The sequence below is a fragment of the Microtus oregoni genome, unplaced genomic scaffold (genome assembly GCF_018167655.1).
Source record: "Microtus oregoni isolate MIOR12 unplaced genomic scaffold, Mior012 000013F_ref0000133, whole genome shotgun sequence".
Classification (NCBI taxonomy): Eukaryota; Metazoa; Chordata; class Mammalia; order Rodentia; family Cricetidae; genus Microtus; species Microtus oregoni.
Window position 1 is genome coordinate 26435844 of NW_024543072.1, and position 25315 is coordinate 26461158.

The 25315-nt window shown below is 43.8% G+C and overlaps 1 protein-coding gene across 3 annotated transcripts in view; it reads left to right on the forward strand.

The window, feature by feature from the left end:
• Positions 1–530: 530 nt before the first annotated feature.
• Fhit (fragile histidine triad diadenosine triphosphatase) overlaps positions 531–25315 on the forward strand; it is a 1425825-nt gene continuing 1401040 nt past the window's right edge. For all 3 annotated transcript variants that reach the window (XM_041662668.1, XM_041662665.1, XM_041662664.1), the window contains exon 1: positions 531–648. The gene's annotated coding sequence lies outside the window, so the exon portion shown is untranslated. The remainder of the gene's footprint in view (positions 649–25315) is intronic.

Consider the following 25315-nt stretch of genomic DNA (forward strand, 5'->3'; position numbering starts at 1 on the left):
CCTAGTTGAAAATATTGCAAGGGCGGAGGATTAAGACGGGGGAAAGGCATGGGAAGGTTGTGCTGTGATTTTGACAGGATGTCAGGGGAGGACAAAGGGAGCAGTATGATGGATCAAGTAGGGCTTTGGGGGCCTCGGGAATGTGTTCTGGGAGAAATACAAAAGTCTTAAGCAAACAAGAAGGAGCCAAGGTGGGGGAAAGGAGACGCAGCACCGTTAGATCAGCTCTGAAAGGAAAGAAAGCAAACGTACAGGGCAGGCTTTCATTTCAAGAGAAAAATAATCATGTTTCTTTTTCTCATTTGGAAAAAGCCAAAGATTGTGTGATTTATGACAAAAATCTCCTTTCAAAAGGGAGTGTCACCTTAGACAATCTACTCCAAGACTCGGCGTCACTGCCCTTTGGCTTCCGATTGGCAGGTCGTAAGCTCGTGCTCCTCATCGATTGGTCCCCGCTCCTGTCTCCAGGCGGGAAGCCATATTGGATCCCGCCCCTGCCGCGGGGCGCTGTGGGGATTGTAGTCCGTCCCGTTTGGCCCCGCAGCCGAATCGTTCCCCCCCTCAGCTTCCCGGTCCACCCCAGTGGGCACCCACTCAGGCGGCGCTCCCGCCCTCTGCCTTTCATTCCAGCCGCCAAGATCTTGGAAGGTAGGGGCCCGGGAAGCGAGCCCAAGTGGAAGAGAACGTGGGGCGCGGGCTGGGTTCCCACGCGCGTACCTCTGCGGCCGGCGGGGCGGGGCCAGGCCAGCACCTGCAAGACCCTCGGGGTAAACTGAGGCACGGGGTCGCGCCAGCGAGTTCTCGAGGTGTAGTTGGCTAATAGTTTGTCAGTCCCGTAGACAAGTGTCAGTACCGTAGAAAAGTGTCAGGGACCTCAGACCCAAACAGGTCTGGGTTAAACAGATAACCTAGCTTTAGAGTCCCCAAAGGTCTGAACCGGTGCCAGGGCAGCAGCAGAGCCGGGCACACCGAGCACAAAGTTTCGGGAAAGAATTTGCCTTTGATAAGTGTGTAAGCAAAATAAAGAAAAGCCGACAAACTCCCATCCGTTCCCCGTGGCGCGAGAACGCGTCACTCGTCGGACCTTAACAGGTTCGTGCATTTTAATTTGGGTTTCACACGCGGGGACCTGGAAGCTGTAAACGTAGGTAGAAGGAAGGAGGCGGGTTTGTCTCTGCCCTGGGACTCTGGACCACCCGCCCAGCGGTCCTCACGTGGATAAAAATCAGCTCCCTGCTCTAGTGGCCCAGAGAAGCTGCCTAGAGCTGTAGTCGACCTTGAGGCCAGGCTTGCGAAAGTTTGTCATTGGAAAAGGGCTTATTTTCGGTCTTTCAGAATTGTGCTGAAAATACCCCGTGGTTGTTTCGGGCATAACTAGGGCGAGGCCTGGACTGCCAGGTGCAGCTCAGCTCAAACCTGTGCTTAAGCGGATTGCAACTGAAAGCTCTTTTTTTTTTTTCTGGCTCCATTTTATGACCCAAGACCTGCCTCTTGGGCTGCGGAGGCTTCTGGGATTTGTAGTCCTGCCCCGTGTACCCTACTGGCCTGGCACTTTAGTACCCAACGTTCCATTTGGCCTGGAGAGATGTCTTCTGGGAGTTGAAGTCTCACTCTCAGGATCCCCAAGAGGTAGTCCAGTCCCGTAGAACTACGACTCCCAAATGCCCTCCCTTCATGGCTGCTTTCTTTATCCATCTGCTTAATTAAGATGGGGCTAAAGGTAAAGGGTTAGAGAAGATACGCCCATGTCTTTTTCTCCCCCTCTGATTGCATATGCTATGCAAAGTATTAGGTATGGAGTTTTTGTTAATGCATGTTTACATGGTCTTCAAATAATTCTGTGTCTTCCATAATAAAAAGCTTGAGAAGATGGCCGAGATGGCTGTCATGGTTTCATAGCAGTAGCAAAATTGTGCTATAGATTCATTTATAATTTAAATTCCTTTAGAGCTATATGGTAGAATTTTTTTTTTTAAAAAAAAATATAAGTTCTGGGTTTGTAGCGCCTTCTGTTTGCTAGTTTGTTTCTTCCTAGCAAAAGAACCTACCTCACAGAATGCATTCTGAGACTCTGGCCTGTTGGAGTATAGAATACAAAACCTTTCAATTGCACAATGGCACTTCTGTAATTAGACACTAAATGCTAGTGTTGCAAAACCTTTTGAGCTTTTTAATGTCCACGGCAAGGAGTTCAGAACAGTTGCTGGCAGTAGAGGTTTCAAAAACTGTAGCTATATATAGCTTGAGTGCGTCTTTATTTCAGTGATGAGGAAGCTGGTCCCTGAGGCAGAGCCATTTGCCTGGGGTCACGTTGTTGGTTTAAGACAGAGAGGAAACTACTCCCCAGAATCTTACTTGTAAAAGCAATAAGCTAGAAGGCACAGTAAATGTATAGCTATCTGGATAATGCCATCCTCCGTGTTCCCAAGATTTGTTCTTTAGAGGCCCGAGACTAGGGCCAGTTGAAGTAAAGTCTTTTTTTCTCATGACTAAAGTTGTCCAATTTCATCAATTCAACAAATCCCGAGAAACATTTTAAACATATAAAGATGTGCTCATCTCTTCAGGTGCAAAGGCTCTTTAAATGACAGGTGCCCCGTGGGCTAGAGCTGGATGTTCTCAGGAATCATCCCTGTCGTTTTCATTCTGTAGAGAAGTGGGCCAGCAGTCTTCTTCTCACGCCTTGGGTCAAAGAGAGGGTTTCCTGAGGCTTCACAGGGCTGATTCGCCAGAGGCCTGCTGGCCTCCTCTTCATGTCCCTACTCCACATCCCTCCTGCAAACATCTGGTGGCGTGTGTTAGGGACGTTTCCGTATTCTCATCTTAACAAGCAGCTTCGCTGTGTTCCATTTCTATTAGTTTTGACTTGGTTGCCAGTGCTCCTTTGTTCCTCCGGAGAGGAGAGACCTAGTGTTTGGTGCTGTGTTTACCTTCACAGAGATCACAGACGCTCTGTATGAGGTACTAGAAATGTCCAAAGCTGTGTGTGTTTCCCAGAACTTTGGTTCGAGAAGACACACGGGCCCTTCAGTTATGTATTCACAGATATGTAAGCAAGCACCTCTCACCTTTTCCCGTGTGAGAGATGATTTCTGGATAATTAGAGAATGACATCACAGCCTTGAAAATCACTGACTCAATACTCAGAGCAACTTGCTATGCACGAAGCTCTTCCCAGCCTTCTGCGTGGCCTCCAGCACCCTCCCCAGTGGTAGGCTGGTCCTGCGCCACCCCGCAGGGCTGACCACTAGAATACGAGAGCAGGTCTGTGGATTTGCATTCATTAGCACCCCTGAGCTCTGCTCCCCGGGCATTTTTCAATCTCGCTTGTCTCTTCTAAGGTAGAAACGCAGCTTTGAAAGATTAGATGTAGGTTATGTTACTTTCAACGTGAACACGGCAGAGAGACATCTCAGCCTCCGAGGTCATCTTCCAAAGGGTTGTATGTGGGCATGTCCGTGTCTTTGACTTCTCAGATGAAACGGCATCCAGATTAAAGCAACACATCTCACGGCATCTCAGTCACGTGGCGTCCTGGGATTTAAATCCCAGCTCTTTCTCTGAGGCTTCTGTGAGGCTTGTGTCATCTCTGCATTTTTGCCTAATGGGGTGAAGATAAGAAGAGAGTTTCTAACTCTGAGCATGCTTCCCAGGCTCCCAGGAGCCTGCAGTAAATAGATAAATAAGATGTCTTAGTTTGTCATTGTCTATGTAAACTTGATATGTGAAAGCAAAATAATTTTTTTATTTATCCTCTTAAAGGAGGAAAGGCGGGCCATCATACGTAAAGTACAATATTTTTATCGCTCTTGAAAACCCGTCTTGTCATTGCAGTGGTATTCTTACGGGCAGGGAGATGGCAAAGACTGCATGTGAGAATCTCCTGCTGAGAAGCCTGACCCATGGCTCCATGCAGATATTAAATTTAGACTGAGGAGCAGCTGGTTTGTGTCAGTGAGGCCTTTTGTCTACCTGTGAAAAGGAGGAAAACCCGTGCCAGGGTCCTCAGGGTTCAGCAGAGGCAACTGTCCTCCAGCTGGTGAGTAATTCCGGGGCAGCAGCTGGTGGCTTGTTGCTAAAGTTGATGGTGCTGATAAAGACATCATTATCTGTTATTCAGTGATAGAGAAGGAGGACCAGAAATGAGGATCACGGCCAAACGAAGAAGGAAGGACTAAGTGGACAAAGGAAAGGTCTCTAGGGTCCTAAACACTGAACACACGCAGAACGTGTGCTCCTGGGTCCCCTAGGCCCTCTGCTACGTAGCAATTGTAGAGAGCTATGAATGTATACATCGGAAGGTAGCCATGGTGGTGAGTGGTGGATATTCTAGAGGGAAGAAGGAAAGTGCCGGGATTTGGGGAGTGGAATGGAGGTCTGGGTACCCAAGCGTGATGTCCACTGACTACGGAAGCTGACAAGGTGAGGATGCACAGACCAACACAGACGGCTGTGCTGCTTCGTTTCTGTCTCCTGGACACAACCAGTGTGAGCCAGGGAGAGGAAACCTTAGCTGGGAACTTGCCTCCATCAGATTGGCCTGTGGTTGGTCTGTGGAGGCATTGTTTTGATTAACAATTGACGTATGAGACCCAGCCCACTGTGGGTGGTATCAACCCTGGACATGTGATCCTCTGTTATAAGGAAAAAAGCTGAACAAGCCACAAGAAGCAGGCCAGTAAGCATAATCCCCCTAAGGACTCTGCCTCAGTTCCTGCCCTCCCGTGAAGGACTGGAACCCTTAAGAGAAAATCAACGCTTTCATCTCTGTGTTGTTCATCACCGCAATAAAAAGAAAACAAGGACAATAATGTTCTACACTGTCCAGCCTCTGCGAGAGTCTTGAAATTTATTCCAAGGGAATTTGGGAAATCACCTACCAGTCTCAAGTGAGGAATGAAATGTTTGCATAGTTTTAAAAGTATAGATCCAATGGGTAAGGAAAATCAGTGTCAGGCAGTAATTAATGTAGAAAAAAATATCTACAAATGTGCTTGCTGCTTCCTCCTGACAATTTCATATATGATGAACTTTTGGTCAGAGAGAGAGGCGTTATTGTGTTTAATTATGGCTAGTTGCATGAGTGTGAATGAGGGGTATTTATTAGAGCATTGGCAGTTTATCTGGCTTTACCATAGAGGAAAATGACACCTCACCCCATAGCAAACGTTAATTTCCGAAAGTTGTCCAAGGAGAGGTGAGGTCTTATGAACCCCTCACGTGTTCCTGCAGACATGCTGCTGATGGGCCCAATCTTGTCATCTTATGTCAGTCATGTGGAGGTAATCCCATGAGTTCATTAGTGTAACAGCCATGTTTTATCAAGCTGACATCTTCCTGTGTAGCATTCATTCTTCCCATAACGCCCTCTGCTGCGATGTTCCTTGAGCCTTGAAGGGCTGATATACATAGATCTGTGGTTTTTGGACATTGGCGTGTGCCTTTGTCCTTCAATTTGGTAGATAAGCACAGACCAGAAGACTAGTCTGTCTAATAGGCTCTTGCTACTGCTTCATGACTTGTATTCCGCAGAGAAAGGATTCAGGCAGTTCTTAGGTGGTTTGGGAGAGCTGGGATGAGAGTAGGTGAGAGGAGGGACCCCGTCTCAGTCACTGTTCTATTGCTGTGACAAAGCACTATGAGCAAGGCAGCTTGTGAAAGAAAGCATTCAATTGAGCTTAGAGTTTCGTAGGCCTAGGGTCCACAACAGCAGAGCAAAGGCAGCCGGACCAGCTAAGAGCTCACATCTAGGTCTGCAGTCAAGAGGCAGAGAAAGAAGACTGGGATTGGAAACCTCAAAGCCCACTCCCAGGGACACATCTCCTCCAACAAGCCACGCCTCCTAATCCTTCCCAGGTTCACCAACTGGGGACTGAGTATTCCAGCATAGGCTCTTGTGGAGGTCTTTCTTATTTACCTCATCAAAGACCAAAAGAACAAAGGGCTTTGGTTTTTAATCTTGGTCCCACCCTCTGGTTGACTCAGGGTAAAGTATTACAGTTTCTCTCAGCCTCAGTTTCCACATGACCCATAGAAAATGTTTAACTGGTAGCTGTCTTCAGTATATGGTAACTTTTCATTTTGTTATTATTATTCACAGTAATAAAAAAATATAAGCTGTGAGGTGGATGTATTTAATCCCAGCACACTCAAGAGGCAGAGGTAAGCAGATTGCTGTGAGTTCGAGGCCAGCCTGGTCTACAAGAGCTAGTTGCAAGATAGCTATATCTGTTACATATTACACAGAGAAACCCTGTCTCAAAAGAAAAAAAAAAAGCCAAACCAAACAAGCAAACAAAACCAACCAATCAACCAAACGAACAAACAAAACAAAATAAAATAAAAGCCCCATAAGCCAAGCACTGGTAGTCTCAGTCCTCAGCAGGTAGAGGCAGGAAGATCATGAATTCAAAGCCAGCCTGGGTCATATAGTGACTTGTAAGTTTACCAAGTAAGACACTAGAAAAGAGTCAATTAACCAAAAATAAATAAATAAAATCACAGCTTGGTGCATTTTGTTTCATGCTTCCTTGCTTATCATAAACTGAACATTGGATGGAATATTATCTTTAACCTTATTGTTTTAGCTCCCCTGGCACATACCATGTCTGGAGGTTCTCCAACCATTTGTATCGATTTAAATATTATTCGTGCAGCAGAATTGAAATATCTTTCCTTTGTTCATCCTGGACTCATGGCCAAGGGAGTCCCCCTACCTCCCCACTCCCCGAACAAAAGACTGGTGAAAAACTATCAAAAGTTACAATTTTGTACACTGTAAGTTTTACGATACATGGGTCCTTATGAAGTAATGATGAGTTGAAGACCATAAACCTATGTATTTTTATGCCAGGGTTGATGAAGTAGATTGAGTCATAATAAAAACAGTGTGATATGATGTCAGTACCCCAAAGGAAACGGAGGGCCTGTTAGATCGGATTCTTCACCATGACCCCTTTCTTTAGATACGGATGTGTCCTTCCTCCAGGTAGAGGGAGGTTATTTCTCATGAGCGTTTTATGACCTGTTTCATGGGAAGGTTGAAAATCCTTCCTAGATTTTATAACCTGCTTCAGGAGAGAAGGAGGAAAGTTGACAATAAAACCTTGTTTCTGATATTTGTGCATCCCACCGAGGGCAGAGAGGGATTTCAGACCATAGTGGAGCCTCTTCGGATTCAATGAGAAAACCCAAGGTCCTTAACATACCATGTTCAAGTCAAAGCTCCGTTATTAAGAAGGGACTTTGAGGCATTGAAATGGAAATTTCTCCCTTTCTACAATATTAATATGTTTGGATTGCTTTCCAATATGTGGTTTTCAGGGCTGTCTAGCTACCTTAGAGTCCCCCATCCCCACCCGGGATTGGCTGTTCTCATGCAGATGGATCCAGTCAGATTGGCAAAGGAGGCAGGGTTGGCATTTTCTTTTGGAAGTTTCTCAAGTGATTCCAATGTCATAGTTATGGAGCAAGATATGCGGAAAGTAGCATTTGAAGCCCTGGGGGGTGAAAGGCATGAGATGTCTCATCCAAAGCGCTCCTGGAATTAATGAGTAAGTACAGGTGGTGGTACCCTGGGCCATGTCCTCATTTCACGCTCTGCTATGCCTCCCTCCCTGCCCCTCTTTGTGTCTCTAGCCTTGCTTATCCCAGTCATGATTCTCCTCATGGGGACTTCCAGGTTGGGGTTCTCTTCCTCGTATTTAGTTTGCTTCATTCTAAATAACTGGCAACAAGAAACAACCAACTCATTGCAATTATGTTTAGAAGAAATTTTCAGAAGCTGTGGGAAGGTTGTACAGAGGTCTAAAGGGCCATTCAGGGAAAGTACCAGCCGCTCTTACTAGTCACATTCTTTGTTTCTAGTGCAGTTGTCCAAAATGCATGGCTTCCTCAGAGCCGCCTCTCCAAAAGTCTGGTTCCTTTTCTTAAATAATTACTCCCATTTTCCACTGGCAGATTAATTAAGATAATTTGATTAGATACCTTTTATTTTCTGAATTATCTATATGAAGAGGAAGAAAACTTCTTCTACCCTCTTAGGTCTTGCTTCTAGGGCCCTAAAAGTTAGGCGTACAAAGGGGAGATGGCAAAGGGGGAGCTTTTTATTAGGTATGCATGTGGAAGACTTTAGAGAAGAGGAGGTAGGCTGGTGCTTGCATGCCCTGTGCAGATAGAACAGAGGGAGAGGTGCTTTAGGAGGAGAGGTGGGTGGCAGGGTGAGTTAGGAGGAGGCGCCTATAGAAATGGATGGGAAATGAAGGCTTGCTGTGCACATAGTCATGCTCTTTTTGGTCGGGAGAGGGGCACATCTTTACAAACACGTCTCTGTCACAAAGAGAATGTACGCCCTGCTTTCAGCTAGCTGGGGAGGTGTTGAAAGAGCCCTCCCTTCCTGGGCAGCTGATAAACTACCATCGCACAGGTAGCCACTCTTCTAAGGTGGTGTGTATGGGGCAGACAGGTTCTGATCACTGCCAGAACTCTCTTTTTAAAAGCCTTTTTCCCCATAGAAAATGCACAAACTTATGTTTGAATATTTATATTTAAAACCTTTTCAAGCGGCTCGGAGTATTCCTGGCCTGAATGTATATTAGCCAACAGCACGTTATTCGGCAGCATTTCTGGAGTGTCTACTCAGTGGGTGATTATTTCACAAAGTGGTAGCTTTGTTTTCCTGCTATGTTGACACCATAGAGAGGAAGAGAAAATGCTGGAAGAAGATTGTTGCCATTGGGCTTAGCAGTTAAAACATTGCATACTGAAGAGTCATGACATTTTTAGAGTCATGGCCTGTGTTTCCTTTTAATGATGAATTAAGTATGAATAAGAGAACATTGAGTCAGTGCTAAGAAAGTTCACAGAAGGTATGGTTGACTATTCTGGAAAGTAAAGATAGGTAAGGTCTTTTGTGTGTTTGTTAGCAATCCCCCCTCCTCCCTCTTTCAGGTTTGCCTATTTCTATTAGCAATCAGAATTCTATTAAAATTCAATGTATTTCGCAGTTTCTCAGACTCACAGTTACTGGAGTTAAAAACCATCATAGATAATGTTGAGGTGTCAGTACTCCCTATGAGGTTTAATGCATGCGTATTTTAGTTAGAGGAGATTACAGCCTGTAGTCATTTAATCAGTGAAGTTTGTGGTATGTGGTAAGAACAAAATTTTCATTTTCTGCAAGGCTTGAAGTCTCTTTCCCATGTCTTTCAGTTTGGAAAAAAAAAAAACCCACCAAAATAAAACAACAATAAAACTTTGGCTTTGTCCTCAGATTCTGCATTACCCAAAGGATATTTTCCCCCTTGTTATCAGGAGCTGTGTAAACCATGGCAGCAGGATTTTATAGACAGAAGCAAAGCCCTTGGGACAGGTAGAGGGAAGAGATGGGACCTGCTGAAATAAAGGCTATGTCAACCCTGGAGCACTGGGCAGTTCCAGTTCACCTTCCCAGGGCTGAGCCCACAGCGAGGAGGTGGGGGGAGGACACAGAGGACAGAAGGGTGAAGGAAACAAAAGAATTTATATGAATAGCAGCAGTAGGGAGACTGAGCAGAGCAGAAAGGAACATGCTTCTCTCCTTCCGTATCATACGAAAGAGGAGGTCTCCTCTCACTGAGCTGGGCTTGCTCTCTGGATGGTCTGATTTAACGCGTAGTCACCAGCACGTTTAATCACGTGGAGGCATGGTAGAGAAATGAGTGGTTATCATCTAGGAGAGCGGAAGCTAAGGTGCGCCTCTGGTTTGGATGTGACAGATTTTTCCCAAAGGCCCCTGTACTACGGGACTGGTTACCAACTAATGAGCTTCAGGGAAGGGAGGGTCTTGAGGGCTCTGACCTAATCAATGGTCTTATCTTTTGATAGACTCTTCTTTTGGTAATGTTACTAGGAAGTACTGCGAACTTTAGGAGGTGGGGCCTAGCTGGAGGGGCAGGACATCAGAGGTGTGCCTTTTAAGGAAGGGCCTATCTGGCCTCACTCCCTCTCTCTGTCTTTGCTTGCTGGTCGCTACCATGCGACCAGCCTCCTCTGCCCACACACCCATGTGAGTGTTGTTCTGCCTCACCAGAGGCGCAGAACTGCTGAGCCAAGTGCTCTACTAAGTCTCCAGAACTGTGAGGCAAATTACAAATTTCCATTTATAAAATAGTGTCTCTCAGGTGTTAGTAACCGCGTCTAAAATCTGACTGCCAGAGAGAGATACCAAGCCCTTCTGAATCACATAGGATCTAGGTCATCTAAGTTGTATCCCACACGCAAACTGTTGCTTAGAAAGCAGTCCACATAGGTTAAAATATGAAAAAAAAAATATGGCCACTATGATCAGGCTAACTTCAACTTCTAACCATATTATAAGACATGCCAGATATAACGTATTTTAAGGTTTTCAGATTTTACCATCAAACTTAGAGTCTCAGTTTTTATTAGCTGAAATATATCTACTTGAGCATAATATCCAAATAATTAATATAGATTGAAGGTGTTCCAGCTTGGGTAATGAGCCTACCACTTAGAGCTCTTCCCGTCCCCAGAATCAGGCATGCTGGGATGGGCCAGGCAAGGGACATATTCCCAGCTCTGAGAAGAGGTTGGCTCAAAAGAAGTAGGGAAGGACTGCTTGTGTGCACAGCTCTTGGGTCTGAATACAGAGGTGGTCTGTTTACATGGAGATGGGGATACTTTGAGCAGAGGGTTAATGATACGGGAGGCATAAGACCAGCAGGTGACTACTGCACCTTAACATCCTAGTTGCAAAGTTCTTCTGGCTTAGGGGGGGTAAAAGAAAGGTCAGGCAGCCTTATTAGCCAATGCCCACAGATAAATCTGCAGCTGAGGCCCCCTCTTGGCTCTGTGGAGCAGGGATAAAGCTTCCTCCAAGCTTAGGCTCCCTTTGGCCTCCTGAACTTCCAGTAGGCAGGAGGCCAAGGTTTCCCTGGCCGAGAGGAATTGGCTGGGCTTGGCTTCCTAGTGCAGATGGAACAGCTGGGCCCAACTCCTGTGGGTCAAGGGCTGGCTGGAGCCAAATGCATGGGTCCCAGGGAGGCCAGAAGCATCTGCGTTTTCAGCAAACTCCATGGTTTTGCTCATGATGAACTCCGTGGTCCTCACTTGAAATAACAAAGTTTTAGTCTTTATGACTTGTATGAGTTTATCATTCTGTTTTAATGGTATGAGGAAGAATTGTTTATAATTCACAAATCTAATGTATCTGGCTATCTATTAATCTCTCTCTCTGTATGTGTGTATGTATATGTATATATATACACACACACATATATGTGCATATATATATATATATATATATATATATATATATATATATTTAAGAACTATTGAGCAAGTTGTTTCAATTTGTAGGTATTCTCAATAAGATGGATGGAATGGTATACTCTTTATTAGTAGGTCTGAATTTGGTGGTAATTGTGGTCCAAACCTAAGATGTCTCCACAGCCTTATGTTTTGAATGCCTGTTTATTAGTTTGTTGCACTAGTTTGGGAAGGTGTGGAGCCTTCAGGAAGAAGGATATTGCCAGTAGGAATCTTGCCCCTGGTTATGGCATCATTCTTTGCTTCCTGCCTGCTGGAAGCAAAGCACACACTTCGCCCCTGTGGCCTGAGATGTTCTGCTAAGTCTTCCCTATCACAATGCTCTGAAAACATGGGCCGGAGTGAGTCTTCCTCCCTTATGTTGTTTGCCAGGCCTTTTCTTAGTGATGCAAAAATAGCTAATAAAACATTAATTTTTTACAACATCATTTGTATAGTAAGCACCTGATAAATGTAATTATTAAAATATTTTACAAATTTACTCTTTTGAGCTCAAGTATTCAGATACATTAAACCTAAACATAGACCTTAATAATCACCAGCTGCATGAGTCTGAACTGGTTACTTGGCTCAGGCTCTATTTCCCCATCCTTAAAATGTATGTTTTAATGGGAACTCCTTAAGAATGTTGTGTAACTTCTGTGTGTGATATACTGTGCTAGGTATGGATAGAGAGTTGTGGCCGAACCGGGAAATAAGCACTCAGAAAATGTGATTAAAAGACCTCAAGTCCAAGAAGGGCAGGTGCACAGTACTGTGATGAAAGGGGGCTTGGGTCTCCCCTTTAGATAAATTACCTGGGGATATTGAATAGAGACTCACATAAAGGATGCAATGGAGCCGGCCATATGATCAGCTTGTAGAATGGTGTTCTTAGCAGGAGGAACAGCTTTATTGGTTGTTAAGGTATGCCATGCTTGAAGGTGACATCTGTGGTTAGTAGAGACTGTCAGGGTTGACTAGATAGACTAGATAAGGTCGCTCATAAGCCCAGGCTTTCTAGGTCCTGAGAAGGAAGCATCGAGTTTGGGAAATGGTACCTGGACTTCAGTGCTGAAGCTGGAACTGGATTCTTGATGTCTGGGTCTTCTTCATCGTCCACATCTTCTCCATCTAGCATGTTCTCCTAGACTCCTTCTCCTTCCTTGTTGCTAGGACATCAGTTTTGTTCCTAGTGATGATGTATACTGCCTCCCATCTCCACAGGCTGCTCTTCTGTGAACACACTATTGAATGTTAAGCTCCATATGTACAACCAGGGCGCTTTCACTTCCTCCACCTGCCTCTGCTTAGTGTCTGCTCCACCTGTTTCTGCTCCTGATGGGGTAGCACATGTATGTCCCTCCTGTTTGGTTTCTCTTCCGTATGGCCACAAAATCATGAAAAGAGCCTTGTGGGAGGGATGCAGTCGAAGGGGAAACGCAGGGTGAAGGGAAGAGCTCAGGATCTTCTGACCGAAGAACCAAGATGTTGTTTTCATCATGGCTCCAAGACACACTGGGAAAAGAGCTTCACAGCTCCCACGTCCTTATTTGAACATTTGGAAAACTACTTCTAAGGTGGATGAGTGACTAAGTGGTGTCATGGACGGAATCAGCATCATCATATTGACCTCACTCTCTTCTGAGCTAGGTCCTTGTATTTTACTTACTGAGCTTCTACACTAGACTTAAACGAACAAACAAACAGCAACAAAACAAACAAGCAAACAAAAAAAAAACCAAGCAAGCAAGAAACCAACCAACCAACCCAAAACAAACAAACAAACAAACACTCCCAAACACACAAGCAAAAACCAGCCTTTATTTTACCTGTGTCTTAACGAGAACCTCTATCTGCTCCAGAATGCAAGTGCTATAGATGTCAAAAGTAGTGCCTATTCTCCCGTGACCATCTCCTCACCGCTGGTCCTTAAACTTCAGTTTATTGTTGAACTTTACATCGCCCCAGTTTATGTCTGTGCTTTCCGTCTGTGTTGTTGTGAATTATTTCTCTGGTCAATCGATTTTTACCTGCATGGTGCACAGGGGTAAGGAGTCGTTCCTGCTATTTCTCTGAACTTGCACAGCCCCGCTCCCTTCCCGTGTCAGGGGTCAGAACTGGCTTATGATATGAATACTGTCTGTCTTTGCTCTCTAGCTCCTTGAGGGTAACCACTGCTGTCCTGTTTATCCTCTGTCTCCATGCATAGACAAATGCATGATTTATGCCTCGCTCTTACCATCAAGATCTGAAAGTCAGGGTTGTTGATCCTGGCAGATGGATTATTTATGCTGAGCAGATAACAGGAATTTTCACAATGCTGGCCTGACGATGTGGGACTCTTAAGACATGTCTCTGTCACCATGCTCTAAAGATTGACTTCTGACTTTGTTTCTCATTTACTGTGCTGTTTTGAGCAAAGAACTCAACCTCTCTGAGCTGTGTAATATTTTTGTAAACTGAGATGATAAGACCACTAAGCTTAGGTGTCGTGAGTACCAAAGGGATGGATGTAGGTGGAACCATAGGAAGTGCCTGACACAGCACTCAGCAAAATCTGCCTGATATAGAATGTGGATTATTCAACCTGTCTGACTAGAGTTGCTGGTTAATAGTTACATGCCTGTCACTCTTCACATTGAAAATCATAGGTCAGCTGTGCTCCTAGCGCAGTGTTAGTTGGTAAAATTTCACACTCACTTTATTGTCCAATAAATAAAGAGACCATCAGTGCTGGGCATGTAGAATTTACTGAAAATGTCAATGAACACCACCTAGGATTCAGCATAAAAAACAGATGCTGGTTGATGCAAGAGACAGGAATATAAATCAGAATAAACACATCTGCAGGACTGTAATATTTAAATGCCTGCTCATAAACACTTAAGATTCTCATTAGTCCAGTACCAGAAAAATGATAAATATTAATATTTGTCATCAAAGCGAAAGCTTAGAAATCAAAGCAGAGTAAACAACTGTTATCTTTCAAGGATTACATAATGCTGGATGCATTTTTAATTCAGCTCTCTCAGACCGCTATTAAAAAAATTCTCTATGATGCAAGCTATTTTTATCGACTACATAAGTAAGAAAGATGTGCATTCCATTTAAAAACTCAGGTGTTATGCTGATTCAAACAATGTCTGCAGGAGCTGGGGATACTGTGTCTGTCTAAGAAAGAGACCCTGGAACCGAGCCAACACTTCTACCTTGATCTTGGATCTGTGGCAGGAGAAGGGCACTGGAGCTGGGATCCAGATGGATCACCCAAGGTCTTGGTGCTGCTTGTCTTGGCTGCAGATTCTCTGCACTCTGGCCAGCTCTGAAGGCACCTGGAAACACATCTCATAGTCTCAGGGGACAGTGAGCACACACTGCAGCTCTCACTGGGCCTGTAGCCAGACCTGTCTTTGCTTTCCTAGTGACCAAGGACACAAACTCACCACGGGCGAGCATTTCTCGGCCACCAAAGAGCAGAGGCCATTGGGAGGCCTTGGGGGTCCAGCTCTGGCTCTCGCTGGGCACGCATGTCTTCCCTTTGTTGGACCTCACTTTCCATTATAGTGAAGCCAGGGTTTGGAACAGATCATCCTGAAATCCCATCACTCTCCAACATGCAGGGACATGGGTAGAGAAGTTCTGGGCTTGAATGAGCTCTTTCCTCATGGTCTGCAGAAGGGTAAGACAGCTGACTTTGGGCTAGGTAGATCTGGGTCTTTGGTACCCCACGTGAGCCCTTAGCTGCCTTACCACACGAGGAGAGAACGAGGGTGTTGTAGACAAGGGAAAATGTTTCTGGAAAGCGTTGTAGCATCAAGTGCTGTATTGGGCAGAGCATAGGATTTATTGATAATACAGTGATGTTGTAATTGCTGTTATTGTATGAGAAAACATTAATATAGATTGTTATATGTCATGTATGCGGTATGTTGTTGCAGACAACTTTTGTATTTTGATAGCACTTTTGTGTCTCTTCATACATCAATTTCCTCATCTGAAAATGATCATAGTAGGACACACCACCTCACTGGTTAGTATGAGGATCACATAAGAAAACATATGAAACCGCATAGGGTGCTTCCTGGATTGCAGCAGGCACCAAATACATGTTAGCAATCATTTGGGGAATTATTTTATTATTAATCAAAATACTTTAAATATGAAAGAACTGGAAAAAAACAAGACATATGGTCCAAGATACTTGTCCTAAAGGTCTCATTTATTTTGTGTTCTGTGGAATAAATGTGTCAATACAGCACAGGGAATCAAGACCCAATGTTAATTCTTAAGCAGAATGTCGAGGCCTCCATACAGTCTAAAGTTCCCAGCTGTCTCCACATAAGCATAGACGATGAATTAGGGCCCCTTCCTTTTACCAGATTACCGTGTGCCAGGCATGAACACAAGACCTTTGTATGTTGTCTCATGTCGTCCTTGTAGTGACTCTGAGTCAGAGGCGCTGGTTACCACGACTTCACAGGAGAGACAAGGAAAGCCCCTGAGAAATTGAGTACATGCCCAGGATGTTCAGCTGGCCAGTGCTGGGCCTCCAGGCCATGTGAATAGAGAGCTTGATCTCTTCCAGCAGATGCCATCAGAAGGGTGACCTGCCTGCTAGCTGCTCTCTCTGTCTGATGAAGTCTGATGGGGAGGGACGGGCCTAGAAACGGACTTGCTCTTCCTCGGAGACACAGCGTGTCAACATTCATTCTCATTGTTTTCAGGATCGTTCAGTTTCAAACAAGAGGGCAAACTTCAATGTAGAACAGACTTATTTAAGGAAATGTCAATGTTTTTCTCAAATTGGCAACATCAAAACGGTATTTATGGAATTAAAGAAACATACTGCATTTATGTAATGCTGATTCCCTAGTAAACATCGAATTTCTCTGTCATTCTTTGTAGCCTAGCTTGCAGCTGTTGGCATCAGTCTATTTTTAAAACACAAAAATAAATTGTTTCTTGCTAACTCCATTAAGTCTATGGGCACACATTAGACAAAGTTGGCGTCTATGAGGCCAACATTTTGGTCAGAAGGCGCAGAATATTCTATAATACTTTGCTGTTAAACTGACTTGCTAACTAACTCATTTTACTTAACGCATAAGAAAGTAGACTTATTTTCGATGTTTTTACCTGTAGAAATGCTCTCTAAATAAGATGGTATTGGTGTTTTACCTTTATCTGGCATCGCTGATGCTTTCAGTTAGCGCCTTTCCTTCTTTGAAACCGCTCAGCTACACTTGTTTCTTCTTCATGCTTCATATGTAGACGGGTCACCTTTCACTCATCAGTGAACTGGGTGATTGACATTTCCTTATTGTTTCCAAAGTACATCTTTGTTCGAACACAACATTATTTTTTAACCTTTCCAAATTATTAAGCTTTTAGGTTTCCTCCATCTTTTTTTTTCTTTTCGTTCTTTCTGGTACATACTAATGAAGACTGTTTGCATGTAAATGTCATCATCCATGGTCTTTTTCTTAGGATGCATTCCTAGAAATGGAGATTCTGGGCCACATTGTAAGTTTCAGGATTATGTGCCCCCTTTTCCTGCAGGTAGGCCTCATTTATAGACTTAGAATCCTTTTAACAGTGTTTTTCCCTGAGCCCTGGTTTGCTGGAACTTCAGAAGAGAGCTGTAAAGCCTGAGGGTGGTAGGACAATTAGCCACATCACTCTCCAGGCTCTGCTGGTTGATCAAAATAAACATGCTGGATTGGTTGTTCAGCCTAAAGAAATCATATATTATTTAATATGTTAATCTGCTACCATGGTTTATTTATTAATAGTGGATTAGTGAATATTGCTAGTTAAAAATGTTACCATAATATATACATATATATGATGCATTAAGTGTGGCAGAATGCCTACAGCTGCAAGCAACAGAAAACTTAGTTTAGATCGGCTGAAACAAACATAAGAAAAAATCTAGAAACAGGTATCTGCTCGGCCAGCCAGAGACGCGAGGGAGTGTCTGCAGTGCTCTCTTGCCCCTTTCTGGTAGTCTTGGGATAGCTAGCAGCTATATGCAGGGAGCGAGGAAGAGGTGACAGAAGAGAGGGATGAGTGTCACATGCCCTCTGTTCCGGGAACTGGTAGTCTGCGGTGGAACAGAAAGGAACACATTTCTCTCCATTTATCTCTCACCGCAGCGGTGACATGCTCACTGTAGGAATGATCTCACCTGTGGTCCTGCCACTCGGAGGGAATCCCTGTTCTGGTTCTGATGTCTGTCTTTCTGGTTTCGTTAGACATGTTCATATGCAGAGAAACTAAGATTATCCGTGTGCTGCCTTGGAAGTAGTCTTTGTGATGGGCATCCAGGTCCATACTTGGACCCGGTGCTGGAGATGCCTGTCACTGCAGGGCCTTGGAGGATGTGCTGCTTTGCACTCCCACCGTCTGCCAGTTAGTTCTTAATTCTTAGTGAGATTAAGGAGGATAGCATTCTGGTGTGTGTGCACGCTTGCGTGCATGCGTGTGTGTGTGTGTGTGTGTGTGTGTGTGTAACCTATTTATTAACTCAAACATTAAAAAGAGTCTTTCACCTGAAGTCTCTTTTCTGTTGCTCTTCCTACAACCTAGCCTCTGGTCTCTTCTCTCGGGGAGGCACTAAGAAAAATAGCTTCCTTTGATATCTTCTCAGTGTTTTCTAAGCACACACTGGGAAAAGAATAGACATTATTTCCCTTCCTTCCTTGTACAGAGAGCAATGAGAAATACACATGGTTCTGTGCGTTGCGTTATTTGACGTGACTGCTGTATAATGTTCCATTATGTGACCATTCCATAGTTTTATTTTTCTGTTCTCCTGTCTAGCCTTATTTGAAACCCGTGTCTTTCCAGCCAGACTGGGCCCAAGTGAACCATAGTATTCTGGCCCTGCGGCTGTTCCACTAAGAGGCACAGGCAGCTGTGTCTTCATTTCCTATCCTGCTGCCTGGGCTCCTGCACACTTCCACATCTAACAACACCCAGTGTGTGTTTGGCAATGTCTGAGGAATTCTGGAACTCCTAAGGAGAGAAAAATCTCCAGGGGGGGTTATGCTCTTACATTAGTAGGCACTCTCATATTCTAGTCTGAGTCATGAGCCAAGCCCTTTTTCTCCTCCCAGGAGCCATAGAAATGAAGCAGGACAGGAAGTTGTAGGCTCGGGGCCTTCTGAGGAAGTTCATCTCACAGAGTGTAGTAAGTCGCCTGTTTTGACATCTGTTCCGTCTTGCATCTCTAAAGACGAACTTAAACCTTGGATTTCCTTCTTGCTCCTTGTGAGAGTTTGTATGTATTTAGGAGGTGTGGCTTTGTTGGCATGGATATGGGCTTGTTGGGGGAAGTGTGTCCCTGTGTGGGTGGGCTTTGAGGTTTCCTATGCTCATGATACCACCCATGTTTCAGTCGCCTACAAGATGTAGGGCTGTCACTTCCAGTACCATGTCTGCTTGGATGCTGCCATGCTCCCCATCAATACGACAATGGACTGAACCTCTGAAACCATAAGCGAGTCACCTCATTTAAATGTTTTCTATATAAGAGTTGCCATGGTCTTGGTGCCTCTTCACAGCAATAGAAACCTTAACTAAGACAGTCACCCAAAGGGCACCCCACAACCTTGTTCCAAAGTATGGTCTTCCATTATTCAGCACTATGCCAGATGAAGGGTGAAGGGTGAAGGGGTAAGGACATGTCCCTAAATGGGTATCCGGTTGGGCTTTGTTCCGCCCATGTAGTCCCCCTTAGGTGGTTCTGCATGTCTAGTATCCAGCACTACTTCCTTTGTGAGCCCCCCAGATCCTCCTCTGTGACCCACTCTATATTCTCTCCCTTTGCTCCTCTTTACAACATGCAGATGGCATCTGTTCCCCTTTTCTCAGTCTAGAGCAGAAGGGCTAGGTTGGCCAGTGGACTTCGCTCTCTAGTAGAGGACCCAGCACATAAGAAATGCTTAGGAAATATTTGCCCAACTAATTAACGGCTGTTAAAAATACTGCATATAAAAAGCACTCTCTGGTACTTATTTAAATCTGATCAGTAAACATAGCTAAGAACTTTCAGATTATTTTTTTTAAATGATATTCCTTTCAGACGACAGGTTCCCATGCATGTGTAAGACCGGGATAGAAAGAATTCTGGGCACACGTCAACCAGTTTCTTCTAATTAGAACAGTTTCAGAACTGTAGTTTACCATCCATACCCAAAATGGCAATGTGGATGGAAGCTACTCATTTCATTGGGAACTTTCTAGTCTTCTGTGGAGGTCTGGTCCTATCTGCTTTTTCTGGGGGAGCATCTTTGAATCCTGTAAGGATGGTTCTTTATCATGAACATTTCTTTGATGGCCAGTCTGCACACTTCTGAATTCCTCAGAAATGGAAAATGCTAATGCCGGATGGAACTTTGGTGGTCATTTTGTTGTTGTGGGAGTTCCCAAACTCTAGAATTTCAGGAACTGTGACATGAGATTGAAAGGGATTTTGGTTGGGCCCAGCACAGACAAAAGACATGATGTGTGTTTTATGTATGTGTCTACGTGTTAGCGGGCTCCAGCGCCTCTATTCACCTGGCTTCAGGCTTTGACTCCAGAGCTGGCTTCCGAGTCTGCTCACACAGCTGTCTGTGGAGCAGCTGAGGAACATCCAAATTCTTTTCAATTCAACGTGCTAAGGATCTGGCTCTGTCCCTTGGCGTTGTCCCTGCATTGCGTCTCACAGGGCCTTGCCGAGAGAAAGCCCCCACTCAGACAGAAAGGCTGGATGACCCATTGAGTAGATAAAGACACTTTTCATGTCTCCCTTGGTTTACTCCAGGCAGAATATCCAGGTCCCTCATATGAGGTTTAAAAAGCCACTCCCTCCCCTTTGTATGGTACTGCTGTTGATTTTTTTCTCTTTTGAGAAGTTTGGCTTCTGTTTTTCCTAAACTATGCCCTCCTGATGGAGCTCCAGGGAGGACAGCAGGAAGAGGTGAGGCTGAACAAGCGTGCCATCTTATTCAATGTTTCGATAAAGTCGGGACCTCATAAAGAAACCCAGTTCTAGAGATGTAGTTGGGGCGAATATTTCCAAACAAGCTTGGACGAAGAGCAGAAAATGGTGACAGTATGGCAGGGTAAAGGGACTTGGGGTTGAGGGAATTTACTGGCAAGAAAAGTGGCGTGGATTAGTGTGATTCTGTTTGTTCCAAATCACCTCCCTTTCCAGCCTCTGGCCCGGGGTACTACTTCCTTGTATCGAAGACAAACCTGCTGATTTTTAAAGTCCCTTTCCCTGTATTAAAGCTGCGTATTGGGGTGGGATTCTTTGATCCTCATGGCATCATGTGTTTCTACACAGCAGCTGGAAAGTCTTCATTTAAAGCACCTGCTGAAGCCATTTCTGGCAGTTAATAACTACAGACTGTACTGGGAGTTATGGCGGTCAGACGCTTCAAAGAAATCTCACACTAGCTCAGAAATAAGAAATAGGCATTTATTAAGGGGTAAACTCACAAATCAGAATTCTCCGCTTGACCGGTTGAATCATGCGACCCAAAGGAGTAGCCATCCAGGCACGAGCAAGGGAACAAGAGAGAAGGGGTGCATGCTCAGCTCCCCACCTCCGTAAATAGTAAGAGAGGCCACGCCCCAGTAGGTGGGCTAATACAAGCTGTAATACTTCCTACAGCACCTCCCCTTTTTCTTTAAATAAGAGAGTTTTAAGCCTAATACAAAATCATATACAATAAGAACAAATATCCTATTCTAACTAGATTAAGTCTTGTATAATAAATAACTTGGCCAAGTAGGAAAGTAACTACATTTATATAGTCTTCAACCCCATTCAAGATCTAAGAAGGGAAACAATATTACTTGGGTAAACAGGAAATACAGTCAAGCTACTTCCAAAATGTGCAACAGATGACAGAGACAACCGGCTACCTGGGCAATCACCCAAAGTCTCATTTGCAATGTTGAAGCAACCAACTTTGGCTCAGGCCTAACTTAACTGACAGACCATTTTCAAAGGCAAGAAACTTTGTATCAACATATTAGAATCTACTTGTCCAGAAACAATAAAATACCAATCTATTAGCCCATCATCCAATTTTCCCTCTTTATTTTTTTAGAAATAGGCATTTATTAAGGGGTAAACTCACAAATCAGAATTCTCTGCTTGACCGGTTGAATCATGCAACCCAAAGGAACAGCTGACCGGGCACGGAGCAAGGGGAACGAGAGAGAATGGGTGCATGCACGCTCAGCCCCTCTCCCCCCATATAGTAAGAGAGGCCACGCCCCAATAGGCGGGCTAATACAAGCTGTAATACCTACAACAACGGACATTAAATAAAAACCTCTCCTATGTTAGCTCAACTCAGACATTGAAATTTTAGGTCCAGACTCAACCCTTGGTTATGCTAATACAATTATTTTAAATTGATTTTGGATTATGAGAACGGGTTTTGAGTTAGGAAAGAAAATAATCCAAACGGCACACTCTGGGGTTTAGCAGAAAGGGCAGGCACACTCATGAATATGTTTGGTTTCCCTCTCCATTCCAGTTTGTAGATCCCGTGGAAGAAAGTTGTGCACTGTGAAAGACATGGATTATAATCTAAAACAGCTTTCTGCAAGAGAAAGTCAGAATTTTCAAAACCAAATATGAAACCAAAGAACATTTTTCTTCTTCATTTCTACCTATCGTGGCATGTGGATGGTTGCAGTCATTTTGTTCATTTACTTACTTAAATTCAAGATTTTAATTAATGCTTAAGATTTTATGTTTAATAGGGTACCATGTGATACTTTGATATAAATATATATTACATAACACTTGAAATTCTAGCACAGTCTCTATTTTTTGGTGAATTATATTTACCACTGCTTGTGTTAATTTTCATGGACTTGTACTCTGAACACATTTTTCTGCTCTTGGTATTCTATGTGCTGCGACTTTCTCTGCTGTCAAAACATGTTTTTAAAAATAACCTGTGGATTTTAATCTGTGCAGTCAAGATAAATTAGATTTTTAAAAATAAAACCTACCTAACCTATATAGATCAATGAGGAATTATGTTTGTGATTAGCTTTTGATTTTATGTGACAGGACAGGACAGAGTTATACTGACATCTAAATTGTTTAATTAATTTTTTAGGCTAGTTTTAACAACAGGAAATGATAACTCCCCCAGTGAAGGACCACACGGTTTCATTTACTGGCTTGTTTCTTACCTCGTTTTCCTGACTTTATCTCACTGGATTTTTGAAAGGAAACGTTCTAAGGGGAAAGTCGCCTTCTCTTCATTTTTTACCTGGTCTCGGCTCGAATGTCCTTCTGACAGGAAAACCTTTTCTGACCCACATGACTTATTTGGTTTTTAGCTTCTTACGCTCTTTTGGGTCCTGTACTTCAAGTTATTACATCACATGTTATTTTACATCAATCTCAGGTATACGTCAATGCTTGTCCTTTTCCTTTGCTTGTGAGCTAAGCTAAGGCAGAGGCTGTGTCTGTCTTCAACATTCTCTTCCTGGTTCCCTGTCTGGCTCGTCCTTGATGCCAGTAATGCTTCTGGAATCACTGACTGGAGACCAGAAAGCCTGCTCAGGGGTGCATGGGAAGGGCATTTGAGCAGTGTTTTCATTTGTGTTGGTGGGGACTCTTTTCTCTTCTTTCTTTCTCTCCGAGTGTGTTTTAAGCATCACCACATCAAATCACTGAAGTAGAAAGACTGACTGACGTTCTGTTTTCCAGTGACCATACATTTGACCCACTTCTCTAGTAATGTCATCATGATTGTACCTCATGGCTGTAGGTTCTCAAGGGCTGACAGGCGGAACTGGTTGCTTCAGCGTGCAATCCTCATCCGCCACACAAAACAACTCGCAGATTCTTAAGATGTACATGCGATACAACGGGAGGGATGCTTTTCTTGTTGGGCTTTTATGATAATTGAAAGTAACCATATCAGGGCACAGGGGGAAAGTATGGGAAAGCAGGCGGTTTCTGAGGGGGCAGTCCGCCTGGTCCCCACCGCAGGAGTTGAGCCTCAGCTCCAACTGCACAGGCCCAGGATGGTGCTGTTATCCAAAGGTTTGAGATTGAACTGGTGTATGCTTTCAAGTACAACGCCTTGGCTCACACTAGGGCACCTCGGCTGACTGATAAGATGTTCCTTTCATTGTCCCTGGGAGACACATCCGACACATCCTAAGGAACCTTGGTCATGGGCTCTGTGTGCTCTTCAGTTGGAAAAGAAACCGCTTTAGCATTCCAGATCAATAAACTGTCGGGGAGAAATGGGAAACGTGCTATGAGAAATCATAAAGCAGAGAAATTCTACTGTTCCCGAGTTCTGATTCAGAGGAAATAAATAACACTTGACTGCCCTTACAGTTTGTATTTTACAAGCTTGGCCCTGATGAAACAGAGCATCACATAATACTGCATCAATGACATTTGCTGTCTAAATGGCTCGGCCCTGTAGACAGAAGCTATGTTTCATGGAGTTGTTTTTAGTTAACAGGAAGGTTTCACCTCACACCCGTGAAAAGTTTGAACGTGGTGACATGAAGGCAGGTGCAATTCAGCAGCCATTCAAGTCATGACTCGGTTATATTTTAAGATAGCTTGGAAATCACTTAGTCGAATAAAATTCTAAAGTACTGTAACTGCCAGGTTGCTTTATCTAATTTATGAACCAGAGGCAAAGGAATCAACAATAACCCTCCATTTGCCATTATTAGATTAGCTATTACTGAAACCACAGAAAGTATATAACCCTTTACTTTGTGCCCACTTGAATTCAGTTATTAATCCTTTGATGGAACTTTCATTTAACCGAATGCCTTTGTTTACAACAATAAAGCATGTTAAGTCTTTTGTGTTCCGCATTCGATATGGCCACTTTAGAACATGTCACCCACAATGGCATGGTAACGTCGTAGGCTATTCATTTGTGTCCCGCCAGACATTTTCCATTCAGTCCTGTCTGGGTCCCGTTTTGTTTCCTGAATTTCAAAAAAGGGCATTATCAGATCTCTAAGTCCTTTCCTTCTACAAGAATATAACCAGGCATTAGCAAACATGAAACTACGTGTAGCAGTTCCATAAAATTGATTTTTTTTCAAAATTATATAAGCATCTGGTGGTCTGAAAACGTTTCATACCTGATATTTAAAAGATATTCTGACTATTGGCAAAAAGAATCGATTCTTCCATGCTGCTTCCCCTGTGGATGCTGTCATATGCCACAGTGTTGTGGAGCTCACAGCTGAGGAGGGAGAGGGACCAGGCTTTCTCCCTACACTTCCGTTTAAATGCTCAGACCTTGGTCGTGAATTTAGGAGGGCTCCGCAGCGCACACAGCAGACCATGTTTGTGCTTGTTTCTATTCAAAATTTTGTTGGTCTGAACAGTATTTCACTGATTCTAAATTAGGTCACATAAAAGGAACGCTTTCATCTTTACAGAAATTAATATTCTGGTGTCTTGGCCATATCTAAACGTGACATGGAGCATAGTTCCTATTTCACACGTGACCACATACATAGCCTGAGGGTGGATCGCCACCACGAAGGTGGATATTTCAGGTGCTAATGGTGTAGCTCATGAGCCAAGTTCATATTCCAAAGAAGTATTACTTATAAAACACATTTTTATTTTACTTCATCTACAGTGACATTTAAAACTTAGATATTGGGTATTTTAGCTACCTGAGCTAGAAATATATTGCACTTCCATTAGGAAGGGATCCTTTAGACCACTGTTAGTTTTATACTTTGCTTCCATGTCTGTGAAGCATCTCTCCGTATTGTAATGGTGTGATTAAATTTTTCATCTTTGTTTTCTTTACATGCATGTTTTGGGAGTAGTGGTAATGGCTTTGGGTAAATCCACACCACTTTCACCCATTTCCTTTAGCCCTGTAGCCATGCAAGAACAAGAGAACTTTGGGCTGTGAGCTCTGCTGACCTTGGCCTTGACATTGAGATGCCCTTGCTCCGTGGTGGGCCTTGGGGACCA